The 25,396-nt window shown below is 45.2% G+C and overlaps 1 long non-coding RNA gene across 5 annotated transcripts in view; it reads left to right on the forward strand.

Moving 5' to 3' along the window:
- LOC137146528 (uncharacterized) overlaps nucleotides 1-25,396 on the forward strand; it is a 45,676-nt gene that overhangs the window by 2,895 nt on the left and 17,385 nt on the right. For 4 of the 5 annotated variants that reach the window (XR_010917966.1, XR_010917964.1, XR_010917968.1 and 1 more), the window contains exon 2: nucleotides 2,091-2,159. This is a non-coding gene — a long non-coding RNA (uncharacterized lncRNA). Of the gene's footprint in view, nucleotides 1-2,090; nucleotides 2,160-24,291; nucleotides 24,998-25,396 lie in introns of those variants that run through there. The other variant, XR_010917967.1, reaches the window with a different exon arrangement.

Here is a 25,396-nt window from a genome sequence, read left to right on the forward strand (position 1 = left end):
CACTCTGCTCATCTCATTTTGCCAGGTGGGATTGAGGTTGGGGGATGCCAACTAGATGTGAAAGGGCCTTCAGGGATGGATAGTGCAGGATCAAGCCCTACCTGTTTGCACGCTGCTGTGCAACTTGTCAGTTGGATAATTGCAGAGGTCAGAGATGTGTCTTGTGTTCTAAACCATCCGCATTTTGGGCTATCCCAATTTTCACATGCACATTAAGCCCAAGTGTCTTCTTTACAGTAGCCTAGATATGTCCCAATGTAGACTACTTGAAATTCTCGTTATAGTGAATATCTTTGTGCCCCTCTAGGCCTGCCCTCTGGCAGCCTGATCCCAAAACTTCAATAGTGATATGAACCTCTTACCAGACTCTCTTTGTAGTCTTTCTCTGTAAAGGTTTCTGTGCAGTGCTATTCAAATGCTGCTTGTTTCCCCATAAGATCCTATTACCACAAGAACTTTTAAAAATCCCCAGCTTTTATTGAACATCACTCAAGAGCAAACATGCCTTTTAAAAAAAAAAAAAAAAAAAAAAAAAAAGCTTTAAGTAAATACCCTGAATAAAGAATATGCAATGTTGTTGTAGCCATGTTAGTTGCAGGATATTAGAGTGCCAACGTGGGTGAGGCAATATCTTTTATTGGACCAATGTCTGTTGGTACACCGCCTTGTATTTAGTTATGAAACCCTGAGTACATTTCCCAGACCTGACAAAGAGGTCTGTGTAAGCTTGAAAGTTTGTCTGTCTCGCCAAAAGAAGTTGGTCCAATAAAAGGGATGGTTCTGCTGGGATAATGTGCACACTTCTCTAGTGCCCTCCATCTAAGGATCTCAAAGCACTTCACAAACGTCAGTGACTTGTGCTTCACAACGTCCCAGTGAGGTCTGCAAATCAAGGCACTGAAAGTTTGGGCAGGTTGGGGAGAGAGCTGTGTGGAGAATAGTAATTCCAATTCATGGAGGTTTTTGAGATTTGGTTTCATCCCAATTCATAACGAAACCCCCAAATGACAAAATTCTCCAAAACATAATTACCATCCTCTGCCCAGCTCTGCTTGGAGCCCTGGCTTTGGGGCACCACACCTGGTGGGCTGCTCTGCAGCAGGGGACCCTAGACTATGAATAACTGGGAGCCAGGGCTTCCAGGCTCTTAGCTCCCATAGCCTGACAGCTGAGCAGGTAGGGTTCCATCAGATACCTGCCTGGCTTCTGGCAGAATGTTGTCAAAACTGACACAGTCCTGAAGTGGGTGTTTCTTATATTTTGCTACATCAGCAAATTCTGATAGCTCTAGTGAATGGTCATCAGAGAGCACATACAGGTTCAGACAGGAATTGAGCATTCAGGGGATTTTCAAAGCCACTGTTTGGTTATACCCAGGTCTTAGAGTCTCTTGTGCGTGCCAAGAGAGCAGGATGGGGCCTCGAGGAGGGACGCCCACCCAGTGTCTTTTTCAGAAGGGACCAGGACCACCCCAGGTGCTCAAATGCTAGTTGTGTGAGGGGCATGACATGAGTAAGTCAGGAGGTGCAGAAACGTCTCCCTGCAATCTGTGTTCCCTGGAAACAGACCACACGCAGGAAAGGGACTCCCTGCCCACCCATGGGCTGAGCTGTCAGCTAGAGAGAACTGGGACTTGCTGAAGACCTGCCAAGAAGGGTGATGAGAGTTGTGGGGGAAGAGGTAGAAAGGCTTAGGGCTCAGGTTTCAGGGTGGGGCTGAAAGGGTTCTGACCTCGCTGGGGTGAGGTTATAGTACAACACCCAACAAAGCTGGGGCTGCACGTCACAAGACAAGACAAGGAAAGCAGGTGGCAGGCTGAGGAGATGAATACTCAGAAATGGGCTCTCTTACCCTCTTAACAGGGTCTGTGAACCTTGCGGGTGGCGTGAGATGGGATGACTTCCTCAACTTCACTGAGGTGCAGGCTCACCCATTCCCTCAGCGATGAGCTTGAGAGGCTGCCATTTTAGGAATCAAGCCCCCTCTGTGCCAGTCAGGGCAACATCGTGCTCCACATGCTTTCTAAAGATCCTCAGGGGCTCCACTGGCACCATGCTTAACCGTGTACTTGATCTCTTGTCTCTCTCCAGGAATTGTGAATTGCTCTTCAGCTCCAGAGGCTGCTCTCAGGGAAGGTATTGGGATAAGAGTATGATCTGGTAAGTGGCTTTTGATAAGGATAGTTAAACCCTAAAAAACTAAGACATAGCCCTGTTGATAACTGCAAGGGCCTCTCTCTTCTTGGCCATGAATACAGCAGGCTTTGGGATTAATATGGAGGAATTTGAGGACTGAGATTACTGACCATCGGGACGTCTCCACTAATAACGGGCAACCATGAGGCTTTGCTGGAGGGCTGGCAGATAAAATTGGCATTGATAACAGGAGTGAGGTGGCTTTATAGAAGTGGGTGTATCTCCAAAAGTTGCTCCATTGAAACATTTAGATTGAGGTGGTATGGTCTAGTGGATAGAGCATTGGGCTGGATGTCAGGAGCCCTGGATTCTACTAGCTCTGCCACGGATTTATTGGGTGACTTTGGGCAAGTCACTTCACCTTGTTTACCCTCTGACTTTCTGTCTTTCCATTTAGAGTGTAAATTCTGCAGGGTAGGTACAAACTATGTGGACACTATGGTGCCTGACACAGTGGTGGCCCAGTCTTGACTGGGGCGTGCAGGGTCTAGGCACTACTGCAGTACAAATAATAATGAGCTATGGCTTTTATTTGTGCACCTATTTAGGTTTCTGGATTGGAGCAGCTGTCACTCTCAGCTGTTGGTTTAGTTTGGTATTTAGAAGAGTTTATATACAAATGCTGCTTCTCATAGTTCCACCAGCTTGTCACTGTGCTTTCTGTGTCATTTTGTGGAGTCTGATAGAAAAAAAGTGTATTAGGATCTACTTGCATGGTCACTATATATAATCTAGCACCTGAGCACAATGGGCTGATCCCACCGAACCTTTTTCAGTCTTTGTAGGGCAAATGTCCACTCACAGACTCAAGTATATCGGAGTAAGGGGAAGTCCACAGAGGGGTGTTGTATCTTAGTTTAAATGCTGCTTCTCATGGCTGGAATATTTTCCCTAATCACATGCAACTATATAGAGAGCAAGCATGGCCTTGTATGGGACTGGGACAGACTTCTTGTGTGACCTTGGGCATGTCCCTTCATCTGTGTCTCAGCTCCTCCTCTGTAAAATGGGGATTATAATCCTTCCTTTCTTGCACCCTTTTGCTGTCTTGCCCATTTCAACAGTAAGCCCTTCAGGGCAGGGTTGGTCTTATGTACAGTGCTTACTGCTATAGGGCTCCAAACTTGGTTGCAGTGTCTAGATGCTACTGTAATATAAATAATAACCTTACTCTTTCAGCTCCCTCCCTAGGAACTCACTACTAAAACTAGTCAAAAAATGTCCATCCAAGAATTATTGACAGAAAATGGTTATTTTGTTGAAGTGAAAACTTCCATGGGAAATGTCCTGTTTTCATCAATAAATACATAAAATCCATATTTTGACAGTTTTTTCTCATGCTTGGTATTTGCTGTAGGGGTGGAGTTGTGGAGAACTAATTTCCTGCCCACTCTACTAGCTACACTTGATTGGCTTTCCTAGGCTGACTTCTACTTTTGGGGGGTAGTTGGTTTTTTTTTAAATCCTTGGTTTTGCTTCCTCAGATTATAACAAGATTTTTTAAAAAGCAACTGACTATGTGTAAGCAACAAAGAACCTATCTCTTGTCGTTCCCCTCTGTGGTGTTACTTGCTAACTTTAATAGTAACCTCTGATTGACAAATTGTCTTTATTTTTTAATGTTGTTAAAGTGCCATACATCCCCCTGGTGCTGTATTTAAATACAAACAAACAAAAACCTAGTATCTACTAAAGTTTACAAAAGTCCTTTCCAAGCATAGCTGTAAAATCACCTTTGGAATGTTATGTTACTGACAGCCTACAAATGGATTTAAGAGCCTAATTTTAGGCATCCGCATTTGGTCTGAGCCTTGAGTGTGTGCAAAATAGTAATGTGAAGTGGTCATTTTTACCTTTTCCCTATGATTTTTCTCATTATTTCATTAGGAACTCTGTTCACAGTGGAAGGATACAGTTCACAAGTCTCTCCCCTCCCAAAGTGTCTTAAAAGATCTACTTAAAAGTAAAATAAGGGCCACACTTGAATAGCAATAAGCTGTTTTTGGGGCCCAATCCAAAGTCCACTGGAGTCAATGGAAAGCCTCCCATTGTCTACAGTGGGCTTTGTTTCAGGTTCTTGGTGCACTCCTCTTATGCTGAAGATAGTCTGGGCCTGATCTTCCTTTTGCACAGTTTTTATAACTCCATTGATTGCAATGAGGAGTTATTCCTGATTGACACCAGTAAGAGGTCAGGATCAGGCCCTCTTTCATATTTGGGTATCATCGCTCTTCCAAAGCGCACACTATAGCCTGCTAAAGCACACCCTATTGCAGCAATATATCACTATCTCAGATTTATAGCTAAATCTTTTAAAGGAATAAACTTTTAAGTAGGGCAGAGCATAACATGTTGAAACACAACCCTCTCTGTTAAAATGATTAAAATTGTTGTTGAATAAACCTAATATCTGCTTTCTTCTGCAAAGTCTAATTACAATGGGACTTCCTTAGAACTATTAGCTGTCTTATTTTAAAAAAAAAACCTCTACAAAGAATATACTTAGTGCATCAAGCCAGTGGGAGAAGCTGTGGCCGGACATTCACTTTGAGCTTGATGTGCACATGAAATCCTTTGCCTAAAGACATCTGTGGGCCCAGACAACCCCAACATTGGCAGAATTTCCAGTGTGTGCTGAGTCTTTGACACTTTGGTCACCACAAAGTTGTGGCTTTATTTTATTCTTACCTTCTGTGGTTTGGGCTGGTATTTTGTCTTTCACACTGTTTTCCCCTTCTCATTTTATGAAAGACTTAGACTTGGTTCAAACTGAAGAGAAAATGGAAGTTATACAAGTAGGGAAGGTGCAAAAAGAGCTGTTGACTGAAGTTTCAGGACAGAAGCTGAAGCAGAAGGAAGAATTTGTGTACTTGGGAAGTACAGTTAGGGTATGTCTACATTGCAGACAAACACCCATAGCTGATCCAGCTCAAAAGACTTGTGGGGCTATAAAATTGCAGTGTAGACATTTGGGCTTGTGCTGGATCCCAGAGCCAAGCCCCGTGAGCCTGAGTCAGCTGACAAGGGCCAGCCACAGGTGTTTAATTGCAGAGAAGACATAACCTTAGTGCTACTGGAAAGAGATCTGGAGAATTGAAAAGAATAACCCACTGCATGGGTGGGACTGAAAAAGATGGCAGGAGTATTGTGGGACCAGCAATTAAGTAACAAACTAAAAGGAAAAGTGTATGCTGCATATGTCTGTCCCTGTCTGCTATATGGTTTGGAAATGGTGGGTCTTACGGAGATAGCAAAAAGTAACATACTGGGGAGAATGGCAAGTAAACAGAGGGTAGACAGAATATATATGGAAGAAGTTAGGGGGAAGATGAAGTTGGGACTCTTTGATACATAGGCTGGTGAGCATGTGTTTTAGGTGAGCTGGACTTGTGATAAGAATGGGAGGAGAACATCCGGCAAAGAAAGCATTGGAGGAACAGGACAGCAAGAAAAGATGTAGAAGACAGGATACAATGGAAAGACTGTTGAGAAATTTGAAGAGAGGGACTGGAACTTCAAGACATACAAAGACATGCCATGGACCAAAAGGAGTGGTGAACATTCACAGGCATCTCTGACCCCATGTAAATGGGAAAAAGTCGTGAAGTGAGACTTTTCTAAACTTAAAGTTTTACCAACATAACTGTGTCTGTTAGGACCGTGCCTTTTTTTTTTTTTTTTTTTTTTTTAATTTAAACAAACATATATTTTTCCCAACATAGCTATGCCAGTAAAAGCCCTAGCATAGATCGAATTATACCTGTATAGTTTTTTGCTTCACTGAACTGGCATAGTTAACACAGAAGAGTTTTTAAGTGTAAATGAGGCCTAAGAAACATGGTAACATCACTTGTCTCGGTACATCTACACTGCAGTCAGAGGTGTGGTTACATGTTAGGTAGATTTAATCTAGCTAGCATAGTGAAAAGTAGCAGCAAAGAGCCTGTGGCAGGACTCTGGTGTGGGCTAGCAACATAAGTACATACCCAGGGTTCCAGGAGGGCTTATGCAGCCAATGCTGAAGGCTGTGCAGCTACATATTCACTGCTATTTATAACTGAGCGAGCTAGATTACAGCAAGCGCAGTTCTGTCTACATGAGCTGCAATCCCACCTCTGATTGTGGTGTAGCCAGACCCCAGTTTTGTGGGAAATTAACCCTAGTGCTACTAATGGGAACTTCTTGACTTTAAACACCCAATGAGGAAGGATGGTCTTAGTGGTAAGAGCATTCTGGAGATCTGGGTTTAATTCCCAGCTTTGTTACAGACACCTTGTGTGGTTTGTTTTTTTGTTTTTGGGGGGCGGAGTCACTTAATCACTCACCACCTCGGTTTCCCACCTGTAAAAAGGCAATATGATCCAACCCTTTGTCTTGTCTATTTTTATTGTAAGCAGTTTGGGGCAGGGAATATTTTACTATGTGTCTATGCAGCATCTAGCACAATGGGGTCCTGAATTCAGCTGATGGGGGGGGGGTGTCTGTGAGCACTACTAGAATACAAATAATAGAGCAGTAGGTGTTTAATTTTATTTATTTGGGTATGTCATGGAGAAAAACATCGGATCCACGTTGGAGTGGGTACAAGCTAAGTGAATATTAAAGGAGATGCAGTCCCATCTCCATTTGTGTAGAGCAGGAAAAACTTCCTGGCATGAAGTTACTGCTGTTCACGAGTGACTAGTTTTTTGGGAACACTTATGCTCTATATGCAGAGTGTAAATCAGTATCTATCCCACTTTACCCTCTTAGCGCCAGGACTGGACTAAAATGAGAGGAGCCAACAATCCAGGGGTTCCCCAAACTTCACCCTTTTGGATGCCTTGATCATCTTTTGTTCTTGATCTGAGTTTTGGCTTCTCCTTAGGCAGGTTACATGTTAACCAAAAGGATGACACATTGAGGGTTCAGCTACAAAGTGACCTCTAACTTTGGCTGCCCATTCAGGTACCTACAGCCTGATTTCTGGTGGTACTGAGTCCACACAAATAGCCACATCCAAAACTTTGGGCCTGCCTGACCTTAGAAACATCAGTAAAGCTTTAATCCATTCTACTAGAGAACCTGGGATCTTGAGTTTAACAGTTTTAAAATGTTAATTAAGCCTCAAAGCCCATGGGAGGCTGGTCAATATCCTCCATCCCTTAGATATGGGGGAAACTGAGTCACATAGATGCAGCAACTGGCTCATAGTCACCCAACACGTGAGTGGCTGAGCAGACAGAACCCTGGATTCCCAGCTCCATTATACACACTCCCTTTAAACCAAAAATCTACACTTCTCATCCTGCTTTTTTTTAAGCCAATAGAAATGAGCATTGGAAATGGGTTTAACGGTGCAACAATGGGCTCCCATACCAATACAATTACAAAGGAGGTCATTTGTCAGCAAACTAGCAGCTCAGAAATTCCAATTGTAATCTTGTTTTCAGAATCATTTCATGGTTTAGACACAGTAAGAAATATTTCATGTGTGATCTTTCAGGATGGCAAGCTGGAAAATAGATGCAGTTTTTCCCCTCTTGGAGTAATGAGAATGGTGGTTACAGTAGCAAATTGTCCAGGAATAGTCCTAAATGTTCTTTTCTCCTCTCAAAGAAACCAAGTGATTGCATCACAAACATTGTGCTGTGGAAAATTGTCATAAGCATAAGGATAATAGGTGATGGCAATTTACTCACTGGATATAAAACTTAGTAGTAATTGACTTTTAAAGAGCATCTCAGACAATTGAGTCATGTTTTCACAGAATTAAAGAGTATAGGTACAGATGATAGCCAATATCTCTAAGAAATCTCCTCTCAAGTGCTGAAGGTTCCATACATCAAAGCAATGTAAAAGAACACTGGCTAACATCAGCTGTAAACCAGAAGGGAAACTTTGAAGAAAAAGATCAATCACAAAGGCCTTTTCCTGAAAAGTAATCCAACTGACTTTTCTCTTACAATCCAAAAGTAACCAGAAAAAACTCTCCAGCATGGTGTCCTATGATCCCAGGGTGCAGACCATGTCCCTTGCAAAGGCATCCTTCTCTTCTCCCAAGAAAGGGTAGGCATTTTTCTGCAGTTAAGTTGGGGAGCAAGTGGGGAAATTAGCTGGTGACCTATCATAGGTGAGGGGTCAGGTATCTGCACAAGAGGTGAAGGGGGAGCTAGTCTGGATCTAGCCATCAAAGAGGTGCATCAAAGAAAATCCAGGCTCATATGGCACACCAGTCCTATGAGATAAATGGGGCTTCCAAACAACTATGGAGAGTAAATTGTAGGCCAATGCAACGCAGTTAGTGGACAAGCAAGTGTCCCAGGGCAGCAGGAGCAGGAGGAGAACAGAACCAACAGGACTTACAACTAGAGCTGAGTGAATAAGTGGATTTTTTGGGTCAGCCACCCCATCCCCCCAAAAGCATTTCAAAGCAAAACTTTAATTGTTTTTTGTGGGGGAAGGGGTTGGCAAGACAAAAGAACAAAAAAAATCATTTGGGTCAAACAAAATGTTTTGAACGTTGAATAAAAATTGATGTTTTTGAAGTTTCAGGGGGATTTGGCTAAAATTATTTGTTAAATTCAACCTGAATTAACAAATAGTTTTGGTGCCCTGTAAAATGCATTTTTCAAAAAATTTATTATTTGCCAAATAAACTTGGCATAGCTGTACTTAAAATCAAGCCTTGGTCAACCATGAAGGGGAATCAATAGGAGCAAGGGACTTGGGCAGGATGGAAGACTGAAAGGAAACATCCCAACTGAGAAAGTGGTTGTGATGGCAACCAGTGTGCCGCCAGCACCGCTGACAAGATGTGGGAGCCTGTTCCAGAGACTGGCATGCTTATAGGACCCTGTATGTTAGAGGAGTGAACACGTGTTAGTCATCCATAGGCCTGATGATAAAGGCCACATAACATTGGGCCATACATCAAGATTCCAATCTAGTGCCCATCCACCTGTTTCCATCAATCTGAATGAGTTTTGGATCAGGCCCCAAAATTGTGATTTATGGATTATCATCTGCTCCCATAACCCTGAACTCTTATTTCTCAATGTCTATAGAGAAAAATGTAGAGAGAGGAGTCCTCTGTCTGAGGGAGAAGCATTTAAGTAACAAATATTATGAACTGAAGAGGGCAGGTCTTGAGAACAGGATGAGCTGGCAGCAGCTCCTGTTATCATGGTGAATAAAAAGCAGTTTAATTCTTAATCAACTCTGCAGACTTCAGTTGCAGCCTGACAAGCTACAGTGGTCTTAGGCCACATTCTGCTGAGACAGTAGCAGAGTTTGTGCTGCTATCTCCACACTGGTGATTGCCCAAACCTTACCTTCATGTGTGCAAAAGGGCCATTGAAGCTGCATGAGAAATTGTGTGTGTGTTATGTAAGCCCATGATCAGCTTGCAGTATAAAAAAATTAATTCCACATCCTCCCCCTCCCCCCACCCCCTAAACGCCTGGAGTCAGTTCCCCTGCTGTGTCCCAGATCTTCTATGTTTTAACATCTGTTAGGGATTGTATAGTGTGACCTTACAGTGTTGGATCCAGCTGTGAAGAAAGCGGAAAGGGATATTTCTGACTGACCGGGGGGGGGGGGGGGGGAGGGGGGGGGGAGAGGCGCGGCGGAGAGGGGGAGAGAAAGAGTTCAGCCTCCATGCTGCACTGGTTTCTACACCAATCAATCAGTGAGAGGATTTGCTCCCAGCCCGTCTTGGCACTCTTGTTCTATATTGGTGCCATGGTGAATGCTGCTCAATTGGACACAGTGGGGGGAAGAGGATGAGTTCTCACTTGGGGATCAATAGACTCTTATGATCAATCATAAATGATTCATAAGTTTCCATCTCACATTTATTTTAATCTGGTGAGTGCAATTGGTGCTTTCAAGGGAGAATCTCTCCCACCTCCCTCTTTTAGACAGGACATTATTGTACTCTCTCCCAGCTCCTTTGAAAATACCAGCCGGAGCATCTTCCTACACTGGGAGTTTAGTCATGAGAGTGAGAGGATGGTGCTGTGGTTAGGGCACTTAGTTGGGGTTTAAGAGAGCTGGGTTCAATTCCCTGTTCTGCCAACTGGGGCAAGTGCCTTAGGGTATGTCTACACAGTCTGTAGCAATAAGCCTCTGAGCCCAAGTCTAAAAGTAGCTGTGGAGATGTTGTGGCTGAGCCTGGAGCTCTCCAGCCCAAGGTGCTGCTTTTTAAAAAAAAAAAAAAAAAAACTGTCTGCACAACTGTTTTTAGCATGGTAGTGCGAACCCAAGTCTGTCGACCCAGGCTTGGATGCTCACTGCTGCTGGCTGTGTAGATGTAGTGTCTCTCTGTCTCAGTTCCCCATCTGTGCAAGGGGGATATTAGCACTGCCCTACTTCCAGGAGGCATGGGAGGATAAACACCCTAGAGACTGGGGTGCTCAGATACTAAGGAAATTCAGGACTAAGTACCTTAGATAAAGAAATCCTTGAGGGCAGCCAAGATGAAAAGGCACCTAGGTAAGTGAGAGAATGGGCAAAACTGCACCCCTTCTTATTTTCTGGTAGGGACAGCTTGTTTCAGAGAGTGTAAGACTAGATGGGACCAGTACATCATCTAGTCTGACCTTCTGTATGGCAGAGACTGCTAAGTGCCATCTATAGTGAGACTTGAATTAGATCCAAGCATTTCAGTCCTTGGGAAACTAAACTGTTGTGGGCCACAGGGAGAGACTGAGACACTACCAATGCCCCAGCCCCCTGCAGTGGCAGGGAATTAATTAGACAAGATGTATCCAGATGACCCCAGCAGGTGATCTGTGTCCCATGCTGCAGAAAAAGGTGAACTGCTTTCCCTGCACCTCTCCCCACCACAGTCTCTGCCCATCTGACCTGGAGGGACAACTCCTTCCCAACTCAAAACTCTAGTCATCAGTTTAACCATGAGCATGTGAGCAAGACCCCTGAGCCAGGCTTCTAGAAAAAGGATTCTCAGCATCACTGGAGCACTGGGCCACCCCATCTGGTGTCCCCTCTCCAGCTGTGGCCAGCCTCTGCAGAAGATTTCCCTGACACTCAGTGATGCAAACATCTCATTGGTGACACCTAAGCTTTCTTGGAAACAGAGGTTCAAATCCCAGGTCAGATTGATAGATGGAGTGATATGTTGTTTATTGAATAGGGGTCCTTTAAAAATAGAGATCTGCTGTTGTGGGAAATAGAGTATCTCTGAGAAGCAGCAGTTCATACTGAGAACTTCAGGGAAAGGAGTAGAAGAAGTGTTTGTATTTCTGATTTGTAAAACTGAAAAATACATTCAATACTATCTCTTCTCCCTCCTCGGGTTCCGGAGAATAAGGCTTTGCACAGGTGTTAGAGACAATCTCCCCTGCACGCACACATACATGCTGTCAAAGAGGTTGATCTCTGTCTTCCAGTACAGAAGTGGCTGCTATTCAGGGGTGCTGCACGTGCAGAGATGGGGATTTTTCGGGATGGAAGGTGTGATGTTAAACATGCATCCCTCATAACATGTGTGATTAAGGGTCTAATCCTGAGATTTCCCCTCCTCTTTAGTTGCAGCAAATGAGAACCAATTAAATGGACCCATGTCTGGTGGCTAAAGAATCCACCATGGACCTCCATTCTGTCAGTGTTTCTTTAATAAAATAAACCTAGTCAGAAATCACCCAACCTACTCCTTGGGCAGCTTCTGCCTTCAAGTGTCTCTCTGGCCAGTGTATCGTCTAAATGGGCAACAATGGTGTTTCAGTGGCTCTTCTGAGCCACAGACGTTAGCAGCTAGCATTGTACTAACCTGTAGTAAGTTCTGTCACAAAATGATTTCCTTTTTCCTCTTAGAAAAAGATTAGTGGGCTGTTAAATGTAATCTCTTTGGCAATGTTCTTCACAGTTAGAGTCATGGTTAAGGGGACATCTGAGGCGTTATCTCTCTGGACTTTAAACAGTTAGTTATGGCCTCTTTTACACATCTCACTATTAGAGGAAATCCATTTAAAGTTTCATGCATCAGAAAGAGGAAAAAATGGAACAAAGCTTGACTTTTTTTTTTTTTTAAATTCTCAGCTCACCTTCCCATCAGACATCCTATCTTAAAATATAGGCGGGCCACTGTCCACTTGGCCCTTTAGAAATAATAAGTGGGAGATGGATAAACTTGCAGATATAACATAGATCTTCCATGTGGTCCTTGGACTGGTGACTCTCTCTCTGTGGCCATTTCCCAAATCTGTAAACTGGGAATAATGATACTTAATCACACACGGATGAGGTGGCTCACTTTGTTAACCCTTTAGGTGATCAGAAATGCTAAGTAACAAAAGTCCAGTGTATTCTTTATTAAGACAAGGCCCCTGCCCCAAGTGACTGATTAAAGGAATATGGACAAATGACCCTAATGATTGGACAAAACAATTAATGCAAAGGGGTGCAAAGATGAAGGGGGCAGAGAGCCATATGACAAGGCTGCCTGTAGGAGATAGCTGGGTGTGTAGGAAGTGGGAGGCTGCTCTAAGCATAGAGACTGGCAGGGAAGAAGGCACACAAGTGAGAAGAGGATGAAAGAAAAGGAGCTGTGAGGAGGGGTAAGTAGTAAGAATGGAGGTGGAGACAGAGCCAGGCAGTGTCCTGAAGGTTAGGAGATTTAAGTTAGTGAAGGGATTTGAGGGCTTGATGTGAAGTAGCTGGGATGACAGGAGAGGGATAGCATAAGCTTTTCCGTACACATCAGGTTAATGGACCATCGCTGTTCCATTCAGTTAAGTGTGTTTGCTCACTTCACTGTGACAGATGCTAGAGAATAGAATATGATGCCCATATTCTGCACTTATGCAGAGCCTCACAGCTGAGGTTGTCTGAGAAAGAGCTTGATGCATACTAAGCTCCACAATCACCCTGTGTGGGTGATTCTGGGATCACCTGACCCCATCCCACACAGCACTGCAGCCATCTCTATCTTGGAACACAGCACTGCTACACAACAGTTTAGGACAAGAAGTGAAGACTACAATACTCAATTGAAACTGCAAGGGGGAATTTAGGGAGGCAGAATGTAATGGATGGAGTTGGAATTTTGGCACAATTGTTTTATGTCCACAGCGCACAAACATTAAATTAAAATATAAAATAGTCTTCCAACAAGGGTATATGTAACCCTATTATTTTGTAGTAGAACCCTAAACACACAAGAACCCAAAACCAGAGAGATGCATAGCAGGCTGCTCCTTAAAAACAGAGAGGCATCACTCAACTAGCTTTGCTCCAGTGCAGACTGAGTTTGGATCATACATGCTTCCCTGCAGAGCCCCATAGACTGCAAGCAGGACCTTTAAAATTACAAGCTCTCACTTTAATTTGTAACAGAGCTTTTCCCAAACACTACACATTGGACTTGGCAAGTTTTGCCAGAGTAGGGGTGTTTAGCATTCTCTAATGAGCTCAGCTGTCAGGTCCTTGGTTGTCCTTAGTGCCATGAGGGACATTGGCATTTTCCTCTGTGCCACAGCCACTTTCTGCAATACCTAAATTGTTCCGGGAGGTTTCTCACCCAAGCAGTGACTCAACCTAAGGCTGTTTAGCTTACATGGTGTGACCAGGTCCCAGCACAAGTGGGACACGGCCGCTGCTAGAAACAATGTTTCCTCAGGGTGCAACTGGCCAGTGAACTCGTTCTGCTGATCATGTAATGCTTCTAACTTGTGTTGCATGTGGATTGTGGTATCACTTAGGGCCCAATCCTGCAAGCCCTTGCAGGCTTGTGCTGTTGGTGTCCTGCACCAGACTGGCAGGCAGAGTTTCTGTGGAAGAACTGAAGGTTTCCACATGTGTTTCTGTTAAACTCCACTTGTCTCTTTATTTGCCTCTGGACTTAGTCACCGTGCTCCAGACGGAGCCACTTAAACCATCCAAAGAGGAGGAGCCCACTTGGGAAGGCCACTTGTAATATACTGGCTTAGTGTCCTTGATTGTCTCCCTCTAGTGGCTGGGCCCAGCAGCCTGCTACTTAGGCACACATCAAGGAGCTCTATTACTCAAGTGATGGAAACCTGTGCTTTTTGATGCAGAAGAACCTGGGTTTGATACCTTCTGATTATCATGTACTCATCCCCAGCCATCCCACACTGTGCACACCTTAACTGGGCCCCACTGGGCTGCCATGAGATCCTGCTCCTTCCTCTGATTCCCATAACACTTTTGTGGATGCCTAGCTTGCAACAGCCTGTGAACTAGCTGGGCTCCTGTCAATTTAAATCCAATCCTTGGCATTCCCTTAGTGACAAGGCTTTATTTTTAAATGTTCTTTCTGTAGCATTAGGGTTCTCTCTCTCTCTTTTTTTTGAAAACCCATTAAATATTAAACAAAAACATATATGCCTCGACTAGGAGCAGCTTTTAAAAATGTCATCTACTCCAAAAATCACAGATCTCCCCTAGTTTTGAAAGCTTCTTGAAGATCCCCAAGCTCGGGGGAGGCAGTAAAATGTAGCTGGAAGCAGAAAGTCTTTTGTGCAAAAACACTTCTAAAGTGAATCTGGGCAACTAACAATAGAAGCTGAACTCCATAAACTTCAATGACTTCGGAGTGTGGTGGGGAATGCTGTAATGTCACTTGTGAAAAAGCCCAAGAGCATCTAGATTCTGGCCCAGTGCACTGATTATGTCTACAAAAAGTCACCATCGCTGCAGTCTCTAGCCCTCTGCCCCCTAGGGTGCAGTCCTTCGATGCAGCCCCAAAAGTTGGGACTTAAGCTTAGCTGGCACAGCCCTCACTGATCTCCTCTGCCATGACCTCTGCTGTATAGAAGGGGCCATGAAGCACAGCCCCCAAAGTGGGTAATACAGAGCCAGAAGGGGCTGGGCCAGCCAGAAGATGCACTCATTCATTGTCTTCCCAAGCAGCCTTCGCCAGCAGGGACCCAATTAAAACCTGGAGGAAACGTAAAGGTGTGCTGCTTTGGCAGAGCCCCCGTGGGAAGCTGGCAGCAATAATGTCAGCTGCCCTTCCCCCACTGGTGAATTTCCAGTATCCTCTTGCCCACCGCACTCCCTGCAGCGCTTAGAGTGGTAGGGAGGAGGGAGAGGGGAGGGAGGGGATTGCAGGGGGTCACAGACAGCCAAAAAGAATTAAAAATTGAGCTGTATTGCTGACCACTGTCTTATCAAAGCTGCCGCTTCCCCCCCCCTCCCCCACCCCTAGACACACACGTTAAGCAGTGCTTCCCCGGGCAAAGGTGGTGTGTGTTTAGAGCAGATGAAAACCTTTTGCAGAGCACAGCTAGCATTTCTAGGTTTTGCAGGACCTAGAAACAATGCTACATATTCCTGAGCACCACCTTCAACTATTTATACACATACAGAGAGCACATGCTTGTAACAATGGGTGTCCTTTGCAACCCCTTGTGCCGATAGGGGTGGATCTGGCCCCACACATGTGTGCATGCAAAAGTGTGTGCGTGTATGAGGCAGATGCATCTTTCTCTGATCACTGATCTCTCAATTTTGTGGTGTGAGGGAGGGAGCCATCTCTGGCTGGATTCTAGCTGGAACCTGAAGATGCTGTTATAACTTCCTAGATGCCACTTTCAAATATTATATGTTCTCTAAAAGCTCCTAGCCAGAAGGGTCAGATTTTTTCCTTGTGTTTGGAAAACTGCAAAGTCCTTTTCCCAGACATTAGACAGCTGCCTACTGCTGCTCACTAGAAAGCCAGGCACAAAGATAAATATGGCCAACATGTGGGCTGACACTATTAGGAAGTGGTTTCCATAGCAACAGCCACCTGAAAGGCTTCAGATCTTAGGTGATACATCTGTATCTATAATAGAACAGACATGACTGGTTGCACAAGTCTGTTTCTAGCCGGTGCAGTTGGACAGAAGCAGAGGAACTCACTGCTTTGCTATCTGCAGCACTCTCAAATAAGTGCCATTATCCATTGTGTCATATCCTAGGTAGTGCAGACATGCCCTAGATGCCATTACCTTTAGGAACATGAAATCTTATATATTGGCACAAACCAAGAGCCGTATCCCTCCTGACTTGCAGAAGACTTTCTGTTCTGCAGGGGAGCTCTGCTGAATGGGTTCCAGTGATACTCTCTTCAAGGACAGATGGGATTTGAAGGCTCTAGAGCTGTGTTGGCTCTTTGCCCCCAGCTGTCTCAACTGCAGAATTGAATTGTTCTAAATGTTCCTGACCTGCAGGGGAGGACTTAAAGGCAGGACAGTTGGCATCCAGGCCTTAGGGTTCCAATGTAGCAGGGATTCTCTGAGCAGCTGGTAAGGGACTTCCTGGACTTGGAAAGGTTATGGTGGATCCAAGGTTCCCCAATTTCCTCTTGCTGCCTTTTGATGTGAATCAAGGGGGCCAGCAGCAGCAAGGAGTTGTGGAGCTCAGGGTTGGTCAGCTGGCTTCCTGCAAAGCTGGGAGGAATCTGGGAAGCAGTATTTTTATGGACCTTAATCTACCCCTGCTCTGTGTGGCAAGCTCTGTATGCCCAATACATGCACAAGAAAAGCAACACCACCTCGCGCTCTGGTTTCTACTGACAAGAATCATTGTATTTGTCACCTGCACTGAGCAACTGCTTGGGCTGCGTGATGTTGATGTGGAGCGGGAGCACAGGGGATCATTTTGCCACTTGGTGCTGCCATAATTTCTTGTGCATCCATCTTTGCTATGCTGCAGTGGCTTCTAAGACTGGAAAAAGTAAAATAATTACAGTAACTGCCTCAGTAAAATAATTTTTTTAGCTGTAATTTTTCTTGAAAATGGTGCAATTTCAGCTCAGATCAAGCTAGTTGTGAAATAGAAAAACTATCAATTCCACAGCTGTTCACCTCCCTTGACACCTTCATGGTCTCTGCACATTCCCCAGTTTGGTGTCCACCCTTCCCCTTAACCTACTCCATCGATAGGAGGATCTGATTGAGAAGGTGAAAGTGAATTATATAGACTAGACCAAAGCATAGCATTGTCTAGGAGAGCTTGTTCAACAAGAGCAGGTGCTTTATCTGGTGGTTCTTGTAATGATGGGTGGAGAGTTGCATTTTCCCCTCCTGAAAAAGGCAGACTCCAAAACCTTGCCTCACTGAGCAACCCCTCAAACTTCATTAACACCTCACCTGCACAGATTAGGCTATATCATAGGGCAGGGTGGGGAGAGCAGAGCAGTCTGATCCTTGTCCAGACTCTTACACCTGGGAGTAATTCTACTCCCAGTTGGAGGGCAGACCAACCCAGGTCCTAGGGCCTGGGTCCAGAGGGTTTACTGGCCTGAGTCAAGCAGATTTGTGTATGGCTGGAAGGGGATTTGGGCTTGAACCGGAGTCTGAGCCTGGGCTTAAATTGCAGTGTAGGCATTCCCTCAGAGGAAAGTGCTACAACTATGGGAAATCAGGAATTTCTGTCAGAACCTCCCTCAAGCTCCCTGTAAGACATTAAAGATGATCTAGTGGCTAGAGCAGTGGACTAGGACTCAGAAGATCTGAGTTCAGTTCCTGTCTCAGCCACAGATTTCTGACCTTGGAGAAGTTGCTTAACCCAGTAGTTTTCAACCAGGGGTATTCATACCCCTGGGGATATGCAGAGGTCTTCCAGGGAATACTTCAGCTCATAGATTTGAGTAGTTTTACAACAGATTACATAAAAAGTACTAGCAAAGTCAGTAGAAACTAAAATGTCATACTATTACCTGTTTATACTGCTCTATATACTATACACCGAAATATAAGTACTATATTTATATTCCAATTGATTTATTTTATAATTATATGGTAAAAATGAGAGAGTAAGCAATTTTTCAGTAATAGTGTGCTGTGACACTTTTGTATTTTTAGGTCTGACTTTCTAAGCAAGTAGTTTTTAAGTGAAGTGAAACTTGGGGGTGTGCAAGACAAATCAGACTCCTAAAAGGGGTACAGTCATCTGAAAAGGTTGAGAGCCACTGGTTTAACCTACCCAGTGGCTCAGTTCCCCATCCGTAAAATGGGACAGCATTTCTCTACCTCAAATGCTGTGAGAATAAAAACTCATTAATGATCATGAGGTGCTGAGATGCTATTGTAATGAGACACATAAGTACATGGACAGATAGTGTTTTGGCATAGACTTTATAACAGGCACCTTGTTATGAGGGATTTTCAGAACTTCATCCTAGCAAACTGGTCAGTGGCCAACTCAATGATGGAAATGCTGCTAGAGATCCCAGAGCCGTGGTCAGCTATCACAGCTTTCCCCCTCTACCCGTTATATTTAAGCACATTTCCACCCACACTCTAGAAGGTCTCCCCAAGGCATGCCAGACATCCATTATATGACTCTGTACTACTCCCTTCAATTCCCAAGGAAGTCCAGGACATAAGCAGACGTGCACTGGTTTTATGGTTAGGCAGAGGACTAGGAATTGAGAGACCTCAGTTTTATTCCCATGTGTGAATTTGGGAAAGGCCTATTAGCCTGAATAAAATGGGAGGGAGGTACGAACTGGGCCCTTAACCTTCACCTCCCCCTGCATTTCCTCATCTGTAACATCATAGTGGACTTGAGGCTAACCTCACTAGTGTGTCTTAAGTGCTGTTGGAAGGCACTGCTAAATGCCAAGGTCCCTCCCTGCTCCACATAGGTTTTCACTGATGGGTAAGAAATAATAGTGAGCCCAAAACTCTAGCTGTGGCAGTCTGAGGATAAAGTGGATTCTACCTCTCTGGTTATTTTTAGCCTGTGTGTGACTTGTCCCTGTTCTACAGTCAGTGAGTTATTCTGGGTAACAGGTAATGTCAGATGAGTTCACAGTCAGCATTGCTTTACTAGGGCGGGCATTCTGGCTGGCTGTAGGTTTGTGGAAATGGGAACACACCTGTGATTGGCATGCTGGCACTTCCTGACTCTCCTGCTCCTACTGCACAGCTGGGTAGGGGCAGCTCTGGAGCATCTTTGGCATTTCAGTAAATGTCTACTACCTCTTTAAAGGAGATCCCCTCCCTGCAGCAGATCTAGATGATAGCTCACTATTCTTGGGCAAAGTGTGAGTGGTGGTGCTAAGGTTCATTTTGAGGTTACTTCACAGCCTTCAGGTAGGGCCATGTTTTAGGATTCTATTCTGTGATCTCAAGATCAAACTTCTCAGTCACCCACAAGGTCAACCTTCTACTTCATTAACTGCACACTATGGGGAGAACTTAACATGCAAAATCAGCCTCATCTTTTGGCACTGAAAATTAAGACATGTAACAGCAATAAGTTCATAATGGCAACATTCATAGGTGGTGACACAGCTAAATGGGTTCAACTACAATCAACAAAGCTCTGATTGGATTAAATCTATTTGCCCCTATAGAGGGTGGACTCACCGCTGGCGTGCCCTCTTGTGGCTGTCTATGTTGCAGCAAGCTTTCACCTTATACCCTCTGCTGACTGCTGCTCCTGCCCTGCGGTGGTCTGCATCTTCTTGTGATTTGGTCATATGTTAGTCCCACCCCTTCCAGAGTACTGGAAAGTCCAACAGAGTCCAATATCCTTACAAAAGATCTTCAGGCTCAACTCTGAGCCCCATGGTCCCCACATCATCCTCTTGGGGCTTTCAATTGTCTCAGGGCCTTCCCTGGTGGCTGGCAGGGAACCCAGGCCCTCCCACTGCACTGGGTTCTGAGACCAGGGCCCTATAACCAGCAGCCAAAGTTTGCTTCGTCAGATTCCTTCTGCTGCCTCCCTGGACTTCTTCTTCCCTTAGACTGTCAGTAGACCTCTCCTGCAGCCTCTCTAAGGACATCCTTCTTTCAGGTTCAGAACTCACAGGGATCTCTCCAGGAATCCCTCCATAAATCTTAAACCAACTTCTGCCCTCTTTCAGGTTGGCCTTTCATCCATCTTAAACTCCTCCACAGAACACCTCCTGCTCTTTGGAAATCCAGATCCTGCCCTTTTATCAGGATCCCACACCACCAGGGCCTGCCCCACTCCAAGTGGCTGCTCCATCTCTCCTCTACCAGCCTTCTCTAGTTAGGAGAGGATCCCAGGGCCACTTCTTCCCCAGGCTTCCTCCTTGACTATCCCAGTCTCAGTAGCCCAAGAAGGGCACTTCAGCATTTCCCCCTCTTTCATGGCAGCCTCTCTCTGCTCTGTGCTTCCTTTCTTATAGTCACCATCCAGCTCCTTCCCCAGCTGGGCTTCATCTTAATTAAGCCTGAACCACCGTCCAGGAGCAGCCAGGTGGACTAATTGACCTCTCAGGCCAACATTAACTCTTTCAGAGCCAAGAAGGCATATATACCTATAAACCCTACCATCACCACCACCAGCCAAACACAGACAAGGAAGAGAGAGGAGAAGAGGGAAAAGGAAAGAAAGATGGTGATTATGGCCAGGTTTGGTTGTGGGGTGGTTAAGTCAGGCCTCTGTCGGGCAGGAGCACCCTTATCCATGGACATTCAGTCAGGATGGAGATTGGTTCAGTTTGATCCATGAACGTTCCCTCTCTCTCAGGGGCAGCAGTAGATGAGCAGGCAGGGACCACATCTAGGGTATGTTGTCAAAACCCAAGAGACACCGTGACCAGAGCCAGATTTAGGGGCAGGCGACCCAGGTGGTTGCCTGGGGTGCTGTTCTCAGGGAGTGCTGGGCTCAGGGTGCTGTTTTTGTTGTTAGCTTATAAACTTAGAGGAAACCAATTTTTGTATTTGCTCATATATGGCATGAATAAATACAGATTTACAGACCCTAGCATGCCAATTTATTGTCTTAAATGACAGGGCTAAATCATGTGAGCAAATTGTGCATCAAAGTGGTGAAATGGGCTACAAATGCAATAAGAAATAAGGTATTCAAAATTTAACAAGTGGAGGGGGTACAGAAGATGCTTCTCACCTGGGGTGCCATTTGATTTAGGGCCAGCCCTGACCATGACATGAGCCTCACTTGGCTAAATGCCCTTTAGACCCACTACTTGGAGTGGAGAAAAGGGATAGACACCAACATAGGCTATGTCCACACTGCACACTAACCCCTGGCCCTGATTCAAGTTTGAGCCCAAGCCCTCCTTTCATCCATACACAAATCTGTTTGACTTGGGTCAGCCAGGACACAGGACCCAGCTCCTAGGACTTTGCTGGGGGTGGTGGGTCAGAGCCTGAGTCTTGTTCTGACTTGGGTCTGAGCCCTGTCATTTTGCACTGTGGACGCAGCTCAAGCCACAGACCCAAGTCAGAAGGTCTGCATAGCACAATGTGAACACATTAGCACAGCTGTGAGCCCCAGTCCAGCAAATGTAAACCAAAGTTTCCAACCCAAGGTGGATGCTAAAAGCATGGGCTTGGAAACACCAAGCCTGGGTCCTACAGACCCAGATTTACAATGTAGTGTAGACATCTCCAAAATGGCCTAGCATCTTATGGTCTTAGAAGGAGTCAACTGATAACCTTTTATGCAAATGGCAATATATATCTGATCATGTTCAGAGTGAGAGATTTAATTTAGGGAGAGCTAGCTTGCAAAGTGCTTCCTATGCTTTGTCCCAAAGAGTTATTTTTCCACAGCTTGCTGTACAGACCCCATAGAAAGGGTTAGAAAAACAGGAAAGCAGTTTTTGCAAACATGCCACTCACGTCCAAAAAGGGTTGAAAACGATCCATTTTCTTTTCTTTTTGGCAATAACTTTTACCAAGAGTGGAAATCGTTATTGACATTTTTGGTTTACTGGAAATAGATGCTTTCTTATTGAATTTTTTTGTTACCAAACCCCAGTTCCTATCATTTCAAACAATTTCATCTAAAACATCACAGAAAATTTTGCCTAAAATGGAAAATTTTGATACTGTCTAACTTTTTGGAAAATTTTATTGTTTGTAAAAATATCATTTTGATGGAAAATAGTTTTTGTGTGAAAAAGTGTGACTAGGTTAAAACTAACATACACTAAACTAGTGTCAAGCCATCATACCAGGCCAGACAGGCCTGCTAGCTATGTCTTCTATTGGACCCCACTTCTTGTCCTGCCATGAGAAATTGGCTTCTATAAATCCATCTCTTGTCTGTTGAGTTTCAGAAAGCCAAAGTCTGAACACTGTCATGACTAAGCCTATAATGGATACTGTACTGTGAGGTGAGGTGCAATGTAAGTACCTAGATAGTCCACACCCATACGCACTCCTGGAAGGAGAAGCCTGTCGGTTGTATTTATTCCAACTGGAAACAGGTAGTGCTCCAGTTGTGACAACCTGCATGGTGGTTTGTGAAGTGGAGATCTCTGCTAGCAGATGCTAAACTTAATTGGCATGTGAAACAGGCCCAGTTTGAACACAAGGGAGGTAAAAGGCTAGTTTAGCCTTGTGCAACTTATCACCTACCCTTCCTTCACTGAGGCTCTGATTCTGCAATGCACCAAAGCCCTGTTGACTTCAGCACATGCTTAAGTGCTTTGCTGAATCTGGACCCTAGTGACTTCCTAAGATGCGTTTCAGTTGCACACAGTATTCCTTGCTTCCTGTCTTAAACCTTCATAGAGCATCCCTGGCTCTGTAAAACAGCTGCTCATTAGTCTCTGGGGGCACCAGCATCTCAGCGCCTGGGGGGTGCTGTGTATGTACATCTTTCAGGCTGGAAGTTAGTGGTGATTAATTTGATTTCTCCATCTTCTTCCATGCTCCTCAGGCTGAGTGTGTGCTGTGTCCCGTGGGAAGCGATCACTCCCTATTACTCAGTAGCACTCTCCTCTGAAGGGAACAGGTGGATGAGGGTTCGGTCTGTCTGAAGTGGTGGAAATCTGTAGGGTGGACCAATGTATTATTGTTTTCTCTGTTCCTACTGTGATTCCAGCTGCTCATTGCTGGTACCAGTAGCACTCTAAGTGCATCGCAACACAGAGGGAAGTGGTGAAAATGCTTCAGCGGCTGGGCCCAATAAGCGCTAGCGCTGGCAGGTCCCAGTAACCAGTCAGACACTTGGCTGAAGTAGAAGGGCATTCCTCTAGGGCAGGCAAGAAAGGGAATAGCTGAAAACACCCTATATACAGCAGCTTAAAGAGTTACAGCTCAAAGTGGGCACTAGATTGTCTTATTTGGGCCCGGAGGATGGGAGGGGGGCTATCCATTCAAGGGTTAGGGTTATCTAGGCCTAGTCCCTAGGGTAGGTTCTCCAGTCCAGTCCTATATTCAAAGCAGATAGGAACTTGTGGGTTTCCAGGGCAGGATCATTTAGTTCTGTCTCTCTCAATGGCTCTCTGTCCAGTCTCTGCTGCTTCCCCACAAGTCTGGCATAGACCTGCTCCATGTGGCAACATCTGATTCTCACGCTCTCTTCCCCACACAGTTCCCCATCTCCTGCTGCAGCCTGCCCTGTCTCCATTTCCTGGGTGTTATCCCAGCCTGTGGCTTCCCTGCGTGCTCCTGGCTTGCTGTGCCCCTGCTGCCTTGAAAAATGCCAGGTTATTTCCTGGATTACAGTCTTTCTGCAGTTTCTGGCCCTTCACTTCCACCCAGGGCAGGAGATATGCAGTGGGAAGGGGGTTGATGGGAACAGTCATTCCCAAGTCATCACACTACATTGGTTAAGCTTGATCCCATTCCCCAGAGCACACTCTCTGTCTTATTACTGCCCCTTGACTGTACCCTCTTCCTCTCCTTAGAGCCAGTGGAGATTTTGTCCCCTCTAAACTGCCAGACACTTTGCTCTTAGGAAAGGGACTTGCCAAGCAAAATAGCTCTAGTCTAGACTGAAATGGAGGGACCACTGGGGACATACAAGCGCCTTAGCAACAGGCTCCCATCTCTAATCCCCACCCACCGAGCCTCTGCACTCCTGCCCTCAGAAGCTAAAGAGCCTTTTGTCTTATTACAGTAGAATCAACACAGAAGTTGAAGAACAGCCCCCCCAACAACCCCAGAGATCCTGAAATGTGCTAGCACTGATGTTTCTCTAATTAAAAGGTCGCTCGCAAATATGGTTGCAGCCTCTCCCAGCAGCACTAATGGATGGGTGCCGAGCAGTGAGATGCACATGTAATAAGAGAGAATTCGCAACAACCCCAGCAGGGAAACATTAGCCGAGTAACTAGCTGCCGATCGATGCCTGTGTTTTCCTGAATGATTCCCCGAGCTAAATATTTTTTTCAATTGCACTCCAATGACAGGGGAGGCCTGTAATAAACCAGGACAACTTCTCTGTTCGTGGCTAATGGGGCTGCTGCTGCTGCACAAGCGAGAGAATGGCACGAGGCCTTGGCAATGATGGCTCCCCAAGGCACAGCTTGTCTGATTTGTTTAAAATCTGCAGGCAGGGGAGAAGAGTCGCTCATTTCTAAGAACATTTCCAAGGGTCTGAGCTGGACTCTTACATCACTGCATTAAAGCAAGAACAAGCCACCAAAAATCCATGCACATCTGAAGACTGTTAAAAGCCAAGCAGTTCTCTATCTTCTTGGGGGTTTGTGACACGCTGGTGGTGCAGCATGCAGATCCAGGTCCTCAGCCCTGCATTGGGAGAGAAGAGAAAGAGAGATTTTTTTTCCTGCCTTGTTGAGCTCCCACCACTTCAAGTTGGTTTCAATGGGAGCTGTGGATGCCTGGCCCTTCTGAAAACCATGGCATAGGTGTCTCCAGATAAGCACCCAAAATTGGTGACTACTTGGGGGAAGAACATGGCCTTAGCATCAGAATTGTTTAACCTCAGTCTCAGCAAATCCACATGTAGGTGGGGAGAGGGATACTGATGCATGGGGTTTTAATTTGTAAATCTCTGATATCCCCAGATAGAGCATGCAGTAGAAGAGCAAAGTATCATTATATAAATTGTATTAGATTTTGGAAACTATGGATGATTTAGGCCCCTGGGGCTAGGGCCAGCATTTCAAAAGAGCTCTGCACCCTGGGTGTTGATCTCTTTTTGAACATCTGGTCCCAGTTATAGGTGCTAAGTACCTGCAAATGTGGCCCTTGGATGCTATCCTAATGGGATCAAAGATCCCATTCTCACCTTGCTGACGGATTGCAGTGAGGGAGAGCATTTAGCCTCTTGTAGGAAAATGGATTATAATGCTTGATGCTGCACAGGTTTAAAGGCACAGCTGACCTGCCAGGTCTGTAACACCTGTACCACAGAACATGAATGTCCTGAATCTGCAAATGTTGGGACTGTCATTCTGTTGGGGCAGGTGGGGGAAGGAAGAGCAGGATGTAATTGGGGGAAATCATTCTGTCAAGGTGAAGTGGCTCTGGATTCCATTGTTTGGGTTATGG

The sequence above is a fragment of the Emydura macquarii genome, unplaced genomic scaffold (genome assembly GCF_026122565.2).
Source record: "Emydura macquarii macquarii isolate MOO-44397 ecotype Brisbane River unplaced genomic scaffold, CSIRO-AGI_Emac_v2 contig_450, whole genome shotgun sequence".
In the NCBI taxonomy this organism is placed as follows: Eukaryota; Metazoa; Chordata; order Testudines; family Chelidae; genus Emydura; species Emydura macquarii.